Raw genomic sequence first — 13567 nt, 5'->3', positions numbered from 1 at the left:
CCTTGGTAGCTTGGCAAAGCAGACAGGCTTATCTCAGAGGCAGTGCGTTAAGCATTTATGACCACATACAGTAATAAAGTGAATACACTACAAATGGACACGACACAGTAGTATTATAAAAATAAGTATTTTTATATAAGGCTTAGCACAAGACCAAATAACGACAAAAATATACCACAATCTTAATAAATACTCTTGGAAGGAAAAATAATAGTTCAAGCACGGTTTCTTCTTAGCACAAAAGTCTTTAGTATCAAAAGCAACTCTTCTTCTCTAAATCAAAGTTCTTGGCAACAATGTAACCCACACGGGAGTCACACGACGTCGAGGCAAAGTTAATCCAAAGGTTCGGCGTCGACCGCGAGGAGCGCTACGTCGAGCCCGGAGTCGCACAGACCCCAACAACACAGTACCTTGGAAAAGTGAAGCACTCGATGGTCAGCGGCGTCGAGATGTCCGGCGTCGCGTCTTCGGCGTCGATCGGGCCTCGGAGTCGGGGCGATCTGCAGCGGCGTCGACCGAAGTCAGGCGGGAGCAGCGCTCACGGGATGAAGCAGGATACGGCGTCGTCGATGTCGATGTTGCAAGAGTGAGCAGCGCTCACGGCGTCGAGAGGGCTCGAAGTCGATGCGATCAGCGGCGGTGCAGACACGGGGTCACTTGGAGCTGGAGCCGAACTCACTACTCACTGGCGTTGCTGCTGGCGTCGATCGGGCCCGGCGGCCGGCGTCGAGGAAGCGGGACACTGGAGCCGTTACTCACGATGTCGAGCTGGATTCGGCGGCGTCCGTCGGCGTCGAGATGGCTGGATTCTTTCAGAGGTGCTGGATTCACAAGTTCCAGCAAATAGCACTTTAAGCAGATGAAGTCCTTTAGCCCTGTGACTTCAACAGGAGACTGGCACTCTTCCAGCCCTTGGAGATTTTCTTAGCAAAGATTGAGAGTACACACACAGTTCCTCTCTCCTGGTTCCTTGGCAAAAATAAAGAAGCAATGCAGGATTCCCCCAACAAACAGCACTCTGGCAGAAGGGGTAGGCAGTCCTTAGATCAGCAGGCTTCTTGTCCTTGGTACAGGTTTCCTTGTCAGAAGTGATCTGATTTCTTGGTTCAGGGGTCCTTCTCTTATACCCCTTTTTGGCTTTGATCCCTTTGTCCATGCAGGGGAATTTCCCCCCATCCTAGGTTTGTTGTGGGTGTTGCCAGGCCAGTGCACCTGGCCTATTCACTGGGCAGGGCAGAGTCCTCAGCCGCTCAGCAGGAGCGGAGCCAGCATTGTCACTGGCAGGGGCAGGGCCATCAGCTGCCCGGCAGGAGGCGGGCCAGGAAAGTCCCAGGCAAGCACAGAGTCATCAGTCGCCTGGCAGGGGGGCGGAGCCAACATTGTATCAGGCAGGGCAGGCTATCAAGAGCTACTCTCCCCTACTCTCAATGCAAATGCCCCACTCATCCCATACTGACTCATTCAGACTCTCTGGAGCCACCCAGCTCCTGTCACACGCACACCAGAACCAGCAGAGACCGGTAGACAGTTAGACAAGAAAATAGCTACTTTCTAAAAGTGCTATTTTCAAACACAGAGTCCAAAAACCATCCACACAAACGGATGCGTTATTAAACCCTGAGTTCAGGGATACCAAACTCGACATTGCACCATGCTCTCCGAGCCCGCTAGGATTATAGCATTAATAATCCTGGCAGCCCATTCTAACTGATGGAGAGCAGGTTACCTTACAATAGTGAAAAACGACTATGGCTGTAATTCACTATTAGGACATGCCAACCTTGTCAGGCTTGTCCTACCTTAGGCTTACAATGCACCCTGCCCGTGGGCCTACCATAGGGGTGACTAACATGAAGTTAAGGGAAGGTTTAGGGACTGGCAAGTAGGTGTACTTGCGCAGTCCTCGTGACAGTCAGACTGCACGTGGTCTGGCAATGGCAGACCTTCAGACATACTTTTACTAGGCCGCTCTTGTGGGTGGCACAACATGTGCTGCAAGCCCACTAGCAGCATTCGTATTTACAAGCCCTGGCACTCCTGGTGCACTCTACTAGGGACTGATAGTAAACCAAATAAGCCAAACATGGAAGTCAATCAATACAGCAATTTCACATAGGGAGCACTTGCACTGTGGCACTGATCAGCAGTGGCACAGTGCCCAAAGCATATACCAGCAAAAACATCGTAACCAGAGGAGGCAAACAGAAAAAAAACGGAGGAGAGACTCATGCCAATGATGCCAGGTCTAACACGTGTCCCCTCCAGCTGAAATGTGGGGAGAACTACCCTTACCCTAGGGAGTCCTCATCACTAAGGCGGAAAAATCTGGACAGACCATCAGCATTGGCGTGATCTGTGCCAGGGCGGTGTTCCACCGTGAAGTCCATCCCCTGTAGGGAAATGGACCACCTCAACAGCTTTGGATTCTCACCCCTCATCTGCATCAACCATCTGAGGGGCCTGTGGTCTGTCTGCACCCGGAAGTGAGTCCCAAACAGGTAGGGTCTCAGCTTTTTCAGTGCCCAGACCACAGCAAATGCTTCTCTTTCTATCGCACTCCACCTCTGTTCCCTGGGAAGTAACCTCCTGCTGATGAAGGCTACAGGTAAGTCTCGGCCCTCTTCATTCACCTGAGCTAGAACAGCCCCCACGCCATGCTCTGAAGCGTCCGTCTGGACAACAAATTCTTTCGAAAAGTCGGGTGCCTGGAGTATGGGTGCTGTGCACATTGCAGTTTTCAGGGTGTCAAAGGCTGTCTGACAGGCGTCAGTCCAGTTCACAAGTCGTGGCTGCTTCCTGGAAGTCAGCGAAGTCAAGGGGTGCACAATGTTACCATAATCCTTGACAAACCTCCTGTAGTAACCCGTGAGACCCAAGAAGGCTCTCACCTGAGTCTGGGTTTTGGGCGGTGCCCATGCCAGGATGGTATCAATCTTGGGTTGCAGGGGGGCCACCTTGCCGCTCCCTACTTGGTGCCCCAAGTACACCACTGAACCCTGCCCAATCTGGCACTTACTGGCTTTGATTGTGAGGCCTGCTCTGCGCAGGGCCAACAACACTTCCTGGAGGTGGCACAAGTGTTCCTCCCAGCTGGCGCTGAACACTGCGATGTCGTCCAGGTAGGCGGCACTGAAATCCTCCAGTCCAGCCAAGACCTGGTTGACCAACCTCTGGAAGGTGGCAGGGGCATTCTTCATCCCAAAGGGCATAACCCGGAACTGGTAGTGCCCATCTGGTGTGGAGAATGCTGACCTCTCTTTTGCCCCATCGGTCAAGGCGATCTGCCAGTACCCAGACGTTAGATCAAACGTACTAAGGTACCGGGCAGCCCCCAACCGATCGATGAGCTCATCAGCTCTGGGGATGGGGTGCGCGTCAGTCTTGGTGACTGAATTGAGTCCTCGGTAATCCACACAGAACCGAAGTTCCGGTGAAGCACCAGGCGCTGCAGCCTTTGGAACCAAGACCACGGGGCTGGCCCAAGGACTGCTAGAGGACTCAACCACCCCTAGGGCAAACATCTTGGAGACCTCCTCCTTGATGTATGCTCTGACCTTGTCAGTCACTCTGTAAGCCTTGTGCTTGACAGGAGTGCTGTCCCCGGTGTCTACATCATGGACACACCACTGAGTAACACCAGGAATCAAGGAAAACAGATCAGGGAATTGCCCCAACAAATGGCGACAATCCTGCTGCTGTTCAGGGGTCAGTGTGTCAGAGAGGACAACACCATCCACTGACCCATCTTGCTCTTTTGCATACAGGAGGTCAGGAAGAGGCTCACTCTCCTCCTCCATTCCAGCATCTGTAGCTAGGAGCATGCCCACTTCGGACCTTTCTAAGTGGGGCTTCAAACGGTTGACATGCAGGACCCGCAAGGGGTTCCTGGGAGACTTTAAATCCACCAGGTAGGTGACATCGCTCTTCTTCTCCACAACCTCAAATGGTCCAGTCCACCTGTCCTTGAGCGCACAAGGTTCCACAGGGGACATGACCCAAACTTTCTGTCCAGGCTGAAGCTCTACCAGAGTGGCCTTCTGGTCGTACCACCGCTTCATCTCCTCCTGGCTGGCCTCCAGATTTGCCTGAGCAAGATCCCTGAAGCGCCTAGTCTGGTTCCTAAAGGCCAGCATGTAACTGTATACATCCTGGGGAGGTTTCCTGGGAGATTGCTCCCAGCCTTCTTTGACCAGACTTAAAGGTCCTCTTACCGGGTGACCATACAAAAGCTCAAAGGGGCTGAACCCTAGAGACTTCTGTGGCACCTCACGGTAAGCAAACAACAGGCATGGCAAGAGGACGTCCCATTTACGCCTCATTGGTTCTTCAAGACCCATGATCATGCCTTTAAGGGTACGGTTGAATCTTTCAACCAACCCATTACCTTGAGGGTGGTAAGGAGTGGTGAACTTATAAGTTACCCCACACTCCTTCCACAGAGACTTCATATAGTTGGAAATGAAGTTGGTGCCCCGGTCTGACACCACCTCTCTGGGGAACCCCATTCGGGAGAAAACACCCATCAGTGCCCGTCCCACCACGGGGGCAGTCACGGTTCTGAGAGGGATGGCTTCCGGGTACCGTGTGGCATGGTCCACCAAGACCAGGATGAACCTGTTGCCCAGGGCTGTCTTGGGGTCCAGGGGCCCAACAATGTCAATCCCCACCTGGTCAAAGGGGGTACTGACCACGGGAAAAGGTTGGAGGGGAGCCTTCTGCTTCCGCCCGCTTTTCCCACTTGCCTGGCAAGTCTGACAGGTCTTGCAATGGACATCTGTGTCCCTTCGCATCTGAGGCCAATAGAAATGGGTGACAAGCCTGTCATAGGTCTTGTCCTGCCCCAGATGTCCAGCTAAAGGAACGTCGTGAGCCAAACCCAGTAGGAAGGCTCTGAAGCGCTGGGGTACCACCAGCACACGGGCTGACCCAGGCTCAGCAGCCCTAGGCTCGCTATACAGGAGGTCGTTCTCCCAGTAAACAAAATGTGACCCTGGCTGATCACCTGAGGTCTGGGCTGAGGCCTGCTGCCTCATACCCACAAGAGAAGGGCACACTTTCTGTTCTGCACAGAATTCCTCCCTGGAGGGACCACCATCCTGCTGCCAATGGGTCAGCTCGGGCAGGTCTCCCAGTTCAGCAACTTGTTCCCCTGTGGGTTCCAGGGCATACCCCTCAAGGTCTGCCTCCTCCTGGACCACGGGAACTACGGGGGACGGTTTCCCGCGCCCCCTGCCTCTTCTCTTCACAGCTGGGTCCTGGGCCATACTTTCAGGCTCCAGAACCCCATCAACACCCTTACTTGCTGTCATGGATCGAGTGGTTGCACACACCCACTCTGGCACACCCAACATTTTCAAATGTGTCTCCCTCTCCACCTTAGCCCAAGGGGAGTCTTCTAAATCGTTGCCCAGGAGACAATCAACAGGCATGGCGGGCCTCACAGCAACCTGAAGAGTACCTGAAACTCCCCCCCATTCAAAGGAAACTTGAGCTACCTCACACGCTCTCTGGGAGTTGTCAGCAGCTATCACAGGGTAGAATGCGTGGGGAACAACCTGCTCTCTGGACACCAAGTGACACTTGACAGCTGTCACACTCGCTCCGGTGTCTCTGAGAGCTTCCACTCTATGGCCATTAATGGTCACCCACTGCCTATATTTTTTAGTGTTACTAGGCAGAGGGGGTGGCGGGACCAATTCCATGTCTCCTAGAGAGACCAGGGACATCTCTGCGGGACCCTCCCCACCATGGGCAACCATCTCCTCCCCTCCCAGAGCTACACTAGCCAACTGACGGGGGGCGGCACGTGGTGGTGCACCGGGTGGTGCACTAGAGTTCTTCAAGGGACACTGAGGATCATAAAAACGGTGTCCCACCTGCTTACAAGCGAAGCAAGCCATGGGGCCCCTACGACCAGGTTTACCTGTCGGGGCCTCTGATTTCTTATCTGGGGGAGGCTGGGAACCCTTCCCTTGGTTCCCTTGGGGATTACTTTGGGGCCCTTTCTGGAACTCCTTCTGTTTACCCTTGTCCCCCCCACTCTTCTGCTGGGGACCCTGCCCACCTTTGGCTGAGTCTCCCACTGGACCCTTGTGGACCCTGGTACTGACCCAGCGGTCCGCCTCTTCAGCAAGTTTTCTAGGGTTAGATATCTTGCTATCAATAAGGTGCTGGCGCAGCTCTGGAAAACAGTTATTAGACAAGTGCTCCCAAGCAAACAAATCATAAAGAGCATCATAACTTTCCACTTTGCTGCCCTTTACCCAACCATCCATGGCTCTGCAAAAATATGACACATACTCCACCCACGTGGTACCAGGCAACTTCTTACATTCTCTAAAGGCCTGTCTGTACTTTTCTGGGGTGAGGCCATACCTTAACATTAAAGCATCTTTCATATGAGCATAAGACGTCCTATTCTCAACAGGCATGTCTAACAGGGTATCTCTTCCCTCATTCACAAAGCGACCCCACAACCCCGCTCCCCAATCCTTCTCAGGGACCCGGTGGGCCAACAATGCTAACTCATATGCTTTAAACCATTGACCAATATCCTCATTCTTCTGAAAATCTTTGATCACATCTTTGGGAAAATAAAACCTACTTTCTGCAGGCACAGATGGGATGCTGCCACCAGAGGGATTCAATTCTAACTTTTTAGCTTGGAGCTCCAACTCCCTCAACTTGGTATCACGCTCAAAAGCTAACTTCTCTCTTTCAAACTCTAATCTTTTGATCTCCAAATCAGCTTCTCTCCTGCCTCTTGCATTCTCTATCTCCAACTGCCCATTTATCTTAAGTTTTGCCATTTCCATGTTGTAAGCTCGCTCCTTCGCCCTTTCTTCTCTTTCTTCAGGGGAAAGACCTTTGGAGGAAACACTGCTGCCAGGAGGGGATACAGGCCCAGTCACGGGCACTTCCTCCTCCCCTTCCCCTGTCGGTACCACCACCGGATCAGAGGGATTTCTGGCCTCTAACCAGGCTTCCAATGCTTTGAAATATTCTGCTTTCTTGGAGAGGCCTGGAGTAGGGACTTTCAATTGTTTGCAAAAGTGTTTCAGCTCCTTTAAGGAATAATCATTTATCTTACTCCTATCAAATTCCTCCACAACAGCAACAACAGGGGCAGTGACTCCGGCGTCACTCATGGTCAAAACTGGCAGTTTCAAAAATCAAGCTTCAGGAAATTGGAGAACAAAAATAGAATATCCAACCAAAACAGATTGTGGCTGCGCTATGGTCTGCTTTCACTATGTAGCGCACACTAATCACTGCACATGGGTCATAAATGCAAAGTTCAAGATCCCACCGCTGACCCACCAATGTTAGAAGCGGCTGTCTCTAGTTGGCAGAGGTATACACTTCTGACAAATAGGGACACACCTTTTCTAGTCAGGGCAAGGAGATCACACACTTAGATAACCCCTGCTCACCCCCTTGGTAGCTGGGCAAAGCAGACAGGCTTATCTCAGAGGCAGTGCGTTAAGCATTTATGACCACATACAGTAATAAAGTGAATACACTACAAATGGACACGACACAGTAGTATTATAAAAATAAGTATTTTTATATAAGGCTTAGCACAAGACCAAATAACGACAAAAATATACCACAATCTTAATAAATACTCTTGGAAGGAAAAATAATAGTTCAAGCACGGTTTCTTCTTAGCACAAAAGTCTTTAGTATCAAAAGCAACTCTTCTTCTCTAAATCAAAGTTCTTGGCAACAATGTAACCCACACGGGAGTCACACGACGTCGAGGCAAAGTTAATCCAAAGGTTCGGCGTCGACCGCGAGGAGCGCTACGTCGAGCCCGGAGTCGCACAGACCCCAACAACACAGTACCTTGGAAAAGTGAAGCACTCGATGGTCAGCGGCGTCGAGATGTCCGGCGTCGCGTCTTCGGCGTCGATCGGGCCTCGGAGTCGGGGCGATCTGCAGCGGCGTCGACCGAAGTCAGGCGGGAGCAGCGCTCACGGGATGAAGCAGGATACGGCGTCGTCGATGTCGATGTTGCAAGAGTGAGCAGCGCTCACGGCGTCGAGAGGGCTCGAAGTCGATGCGATCAGCGGCGGTGCAGACACGGGGTCACTTGGAGCTGGAGCCGAACTCACTACTCACTGGCGTTGCTGCTGGCGTCGATCGGGCCCGGCGGCCGGCGTCGAGGAAGCGGGACACTGGAGCCGTTACTCACGATGTCGAGCTGGATTCGGCGGCGTCCGTCGGCGTCGAGATGGCTGGATTCTTTCAGAGGTGCTGGATTCACAAGTTCCAGCAAATAGCACTTTAAGCAGATGAAGTCCTTTAGCCCTGTGACTTCAACAGGAGACTGGCACTCTTCCAGCCCTTGGAGATTTTCTTAGCAAAGATTGAGAGTACACACACAGTTCCTCTCTCCTGGTTCCTTGGCAAAAATAAAGAAGCAATGCAGGATTCCCCCAACAAACAGCACTCTGGCAGAAGGGGTAGGCAGTCCTTAGATCAGCAGGCTTCTTGTCCTTGGTACAGGTTTCCTTGTCAGAAGTGATCTGATTTCTTGGTTCAGGGGTCCTTCTCTTATACCCCTTTTTGGCTTTGATCCCTTTGTCCATGCAGGGGAATTTCCCCCCATCCTAGGTTTGTTGTGGGTGTTGCCAGGCCAGAGCACCTGGCCTATTCACTGGGCAGGGCAGAGTCCTCAGCCGCTCAGCAGGAGCGGAGCCAGCATTGTCACTGGCAGGGGCAGGGCCATCAGCTGCCCGGCAGGAGGCGGGCCAGGAAAGTCCCAGGCAAGCACAGAGTCATCAGTCGCCTGGCAGGGGGGCGGAGCCAACATTGTATCAGGCAGGGCAGGCTATCAAGAGCTACTCTCCCCTACTCTCAATGCAAATGCCCCACTCATCCCATACTGACTCATTCAGACTCTCTGGAGCCACCCAGCTCCTGTCACACGCACACCAGAACCAGCAGAGACCGGTAGACAGTTAGACAAGAAAATAGCTACTTTCTAAAAGTGCTATTTTCAAACACAGAGTCCAAAAACCATCCACACAAACGGATGCGTTATTAAACCCTGAGTTCAGGGATACCAAACTCGACATTGCACCATGCTCTCCGAGCCCGCTAGGATTATAGCATTAATAATCCTGGCAGCCCATTCTAACTGATGGAGAGCAGGTTACCTTACAATAGTGAAAAACGACTATGGCTGTAATTCACTATTAGGACATGCCAACCTTGTCAGGCTTGTCCTACCTTAGGCTTACAATGCACCCTGCCCGTGGGCCTACCATAGGGGTGACTAACATGAAGTTAAGGGAAGGTTTAGGGACTGGCAAGTAGGTGTACTTGCGCAGTCCTCGTGACAGTCAGACTGCACGTGGTCTGGCAATGGCAGACCTTCAGACATACTTTTACTAGGCCGCTCTTGTGGGTGGCACAACATGTGCTGCAAGCCCACTAGCAGCATTCGTATTTACAAGCCCTGGCACTCCTGGTGCACTCTACTAGGGACTGATAGTAAACCAAATAAGCCAAACATGGAAGTCAATCAATACAGCAATTTCACATAGGGAGCACTTGCACTGTGGCACTGATCAGCAGTGGCACAGTGCCCAAAGCATATACCAGCAAAAACATCGTAACCAGAGGAGGCAAACAGAAAACAAACGGAGGAGAGACTCATGCCAATGATGCCAGGTCTAACAGTACCCATGAACAGTTTCATTGGGCTCTTATCAATTTTGACCCAGTCAATATCCTGCTGGGCTACTTTAGATTGTAACCACGTGATTACCTGACTATATTTCTTCATCACCACCGGTGATGGACCATGAGTTACTGGATCCCTATCTAGTTCCTTTTCAGGCCGTTCTATGGCAATCTTACACATAGACCACAAATCACTCTGTACCACAATCTCAAATAAGGTATTCAGATCAATCCAGAGCGCCTTCGAGATCTTCAAAGCTGATCAATCTGTTTATACTATTCAGTAGGTTTCTCTCTCAAACTTTGTGAAAGCAGCAAGATCCCCTCGACTCCAGGGCACATGCACAAATTCCCGACTAGGCATTTTCCGTAACGTGTATACCTCTACTCCTGCTGTTCCCAACCCCCCCGAGGTGGCTCTCCTAACATCTTATTTGCATTCTTCTTTTTCAACCACTTCTCTTCACATGTGCGTCTTCAAACCAGGCACTCTTTTTTCCTCTATCTCCTGATCACTGTAGCTAAGCCTGTGATTCCCTTGAACCATCTTCGCTCTGGTCAAGTCTACATTATACCTTTGAGCCAGTTCGGTCAACATCTCATGCGCTTGTCTTGCCCTCCTGGCAATTTCTTTCACCATGAACAGCAACTAGTCTGGTTCATATGTCTCTACCCGATCAATTGACAGATTTCCGTTAATTATCTCATTCAATTCAGCTTTCATCTTTACCACAAACCAGTTTAGCCTTTATGGCGGACTTTATAGTATCCTGAGTCGCCGGTCTGCTCTTGTTCTCCTTGGTACTACTGTGATCCCTAACCCTAAGCCATGACTCTAAGTTTGAGATTTCAAAAATGTGCTGGCTGCCAGATGTTCGCTGCCTTTCTCCCTCTTCTTGAAGTGTGCTACTTTGTACTCTAGGAAGGGTTCCCACATCGTCAAGTTGGACTCAGTGCTTCTCACAGGTCAGGCCTCATAATATGCTTTGATCTACCGAAGTGTCCGCCGTTGCTCCATACGGAATACTCGAGTTTACAGGAGGGCAACGGAATGAAACCCCCCTCAACATTCACTGACACCCCTCGCGATATTCCTTCAACCCCCACATATTGTTGTTGCTGGCTGGCATTTCCTGTTGAGCTTGGGTTACCGATTCTAAAATACCGAATTTTACCGAGTCTGTATTTCAGAATCGGTAAATGGGATGTAGATAAAGATTCAGTACATTTTACCGAATCGGTAATATTCGGTATTACCGATTCGGTAAATAGGTATTTACCAAATCGGTAATTCCCATTCATTCCTATGGGCCTGGAGGCCTGGAGGTATTTACCGAATCGGTAATAGGGGGACCATTTACAAGGGTGGCAGGGTGTCACATTGACACCCTGTTGCACCGCTGAATAGTGCATGGGTGCACATGTGGCACACCTACATGTATGCCTGCCACATGGCACTTTAAAAAAAGAACATAATTGCTTTTTTAAAGGTATTCGGTATTTACCACCAAATAGTAGTTGGTGGTAAATAACGAATCCTTAAATGACAAATGCACTCACTTGAGTGCTCCCTATATTAAGGATTCGGTAATTTACCGAATCGGTATTTCAAGAATTCGGTAATTTACCGATTCCTTAAATTACCGATTCGGTAAATTACCGAATCCTTAAATATGGCCCCTACATCTCAGATGCCTAATACCGGTCGGTAACGGCCGAAATTCGGTAATTTCAGCCGTTACCGACCAGCATTGGGCTACCTACATCTGGCCCTCAATTTATTTGAGTTTGCCTTTCTACATTAGTTTACACTTTTAAGTCCAGCTTGATAGTGCAACTGTTAGAAGACCTTTTGTGATCAACCTATAAAAGAGCTTTAAGGAGAGCTACAGAGAGCACATTTGACTCTGTCTGCATGTTGGTGTGGACAATAATATAATTTTGACTGGGTAAAGGTTGTATGCTTTCACAGAAAAGTTCTTACCCTCCCAGAGCCGAAATGTTCATTTGTTTATCAAGTAGTGGGAGCCAGAGCTCTTTATTAAGTCTGGCTATTATATTACAGCAGAGTTTAACCTTTAGGTCAAACGCATGCCACTGAAATCCTATATGCGTCCTAGATAATTAGGTAGTTATGTTGTTAGTTCTTCTCTGTCAGTAGCACAGATTGAGGTGAGATCAGTGAGGATGAATGTGTTGCTGTATTACAATTCCAGCCACCTCTCCTCTTTCTATCATAAACTTCAGAGATACCTTAATTTGGAACTCCTTGAGAGAATGGTGTTTTTTATTTCTCTGGACTTGAGACTCTTTTTTTAATTACTCGGCTCCCAAAATGTAATTCAATGAATAATTGTATTTACCATTTAATTTGTAAAATTTACATTACTAATATGTTTTTTAATTTACTGAAAATGTTATATTTGTATATATTAAATTAATGTACTTATTTAATGTACTGTCATTTTTAATTAGCCTTCCATGAATCTTAAAAACGCCTTACTGTTCCTTACACCGTTACCATTCACTGAACCCAAACTTTTGCGACCTCTTAATACTACCCCCTTCCCTGGGCCCTAAAAGCTGTTTACTATTCCTTAATGATACATTTCCCTGAACATTAACAACCTCATACAACTTCATAATGCTGCTTTTCCATGAACCCTAAATATTTTTACTACCCCTACACTCTACCTATCCTTCATTAAACCTTAAAACCCTTTACTATCCCTTAAGGCTACCCTTCTCTTAACAATAAACTCCCCTTACTACCACTTAACGCTACCCTCCCTGATCCTTAAGACCCTTACGGCCCTTTAATGATACCCTTCCCTGAACCCTATAAACCCTTCTAGGCTACCCTTCCCTGAATCCTAAAACCCTGTTAATAACCGTCAGTGCTAACCATCTCTGAATCCCAAACATCCCTTGCTACCCTTTAATGCTACCCTTTTCAGAACCCTAGAAGCCTCTTAAGATCCCTTAATGCTTCCCTTTCCTAAACCCTACAAAGTACTTACTACTCCTTAAAACTCACTCGGGGATTCTGCCTGCTGAAAGCAAAGAGAACCTAAGAGTGAAGTGCTCGGTAAAACTGGGAATCAAATTACTGATTCCCCTGTAATTCCTCATTTCTAAGGTGACCCCTTATGGTCCCGCATGTGATCCCTGTTATTTCTGTAGCCACCTACCTTCCCTTAGCTATCAATGCCAGAGTATGAGGAACTCTGAAGAGCAGTTACTGGGTGATATTAGGGACGTCCTAGTGGTGTAAAGCTGCACGAAAATTCTTACCTCTTCAAAGAGTTGGAAGAATTCTTATCTCTTTAAAGAGGCAGGAATTGCTTTTAGGGCAGTGGTGGAAGTAATTTCTCGGCTACATTCTGCTGGGGCTTTGCCTCATTACCCTTTGGGATAAATGAACACCTTCCCACTAATGGAGCCATTTACAGAATGTTTTGCTGTTATACCTTAATATGGCAATACTGTTACCACAGCGAGTTAAGATGAAATTACCACAAATTTAGAGACACGTTTACAAGTTTTGTTTCTGTCACTCTAAGTGCAATTGTAGCTCCAGCTTTTTGCTTGCGCTCCGGTGCTACAGGACACTGAAAGAAGTACTTTTGTTTCAAAGCAAAAATGCATAGAATGCATGCAAACAACATTTGTGTATGCATGTGTTCACATTTGTTCGAACAATTCAGCCAGACCTATTAGCTTTGCGAATGGTTGTTACAAATTTCCTTCTGCTCAATAAGAGGTATGTGCGAACTCCAGTGCCACCTTATTATTTTTCTATCTTGCAAAAGGATAAGCTGAATATACAATGTATTGGCAATCAGTGATATATCTAAAGCTCTTTCTCCTT

The sequence above is a fragment of the Lissotriton helveticus genome, chromosome 9, assembly GCF_964261635.1.
Source record: "Lissotriton helveticus chromosome 9, aLisHel1.1, whole genome shotgun sequence".
NCBI classification, from domain to species: Eukaryota; Metazoa; Chordata; class Amphibia; order Caudata; family Salamandridae; genus Lissotriton; species Lissotriton helveticus.
The sequence above is the reverse complement of the archived record's forward strand: the minus strand, read 5'-3'. Positions refer to the sequence as shown.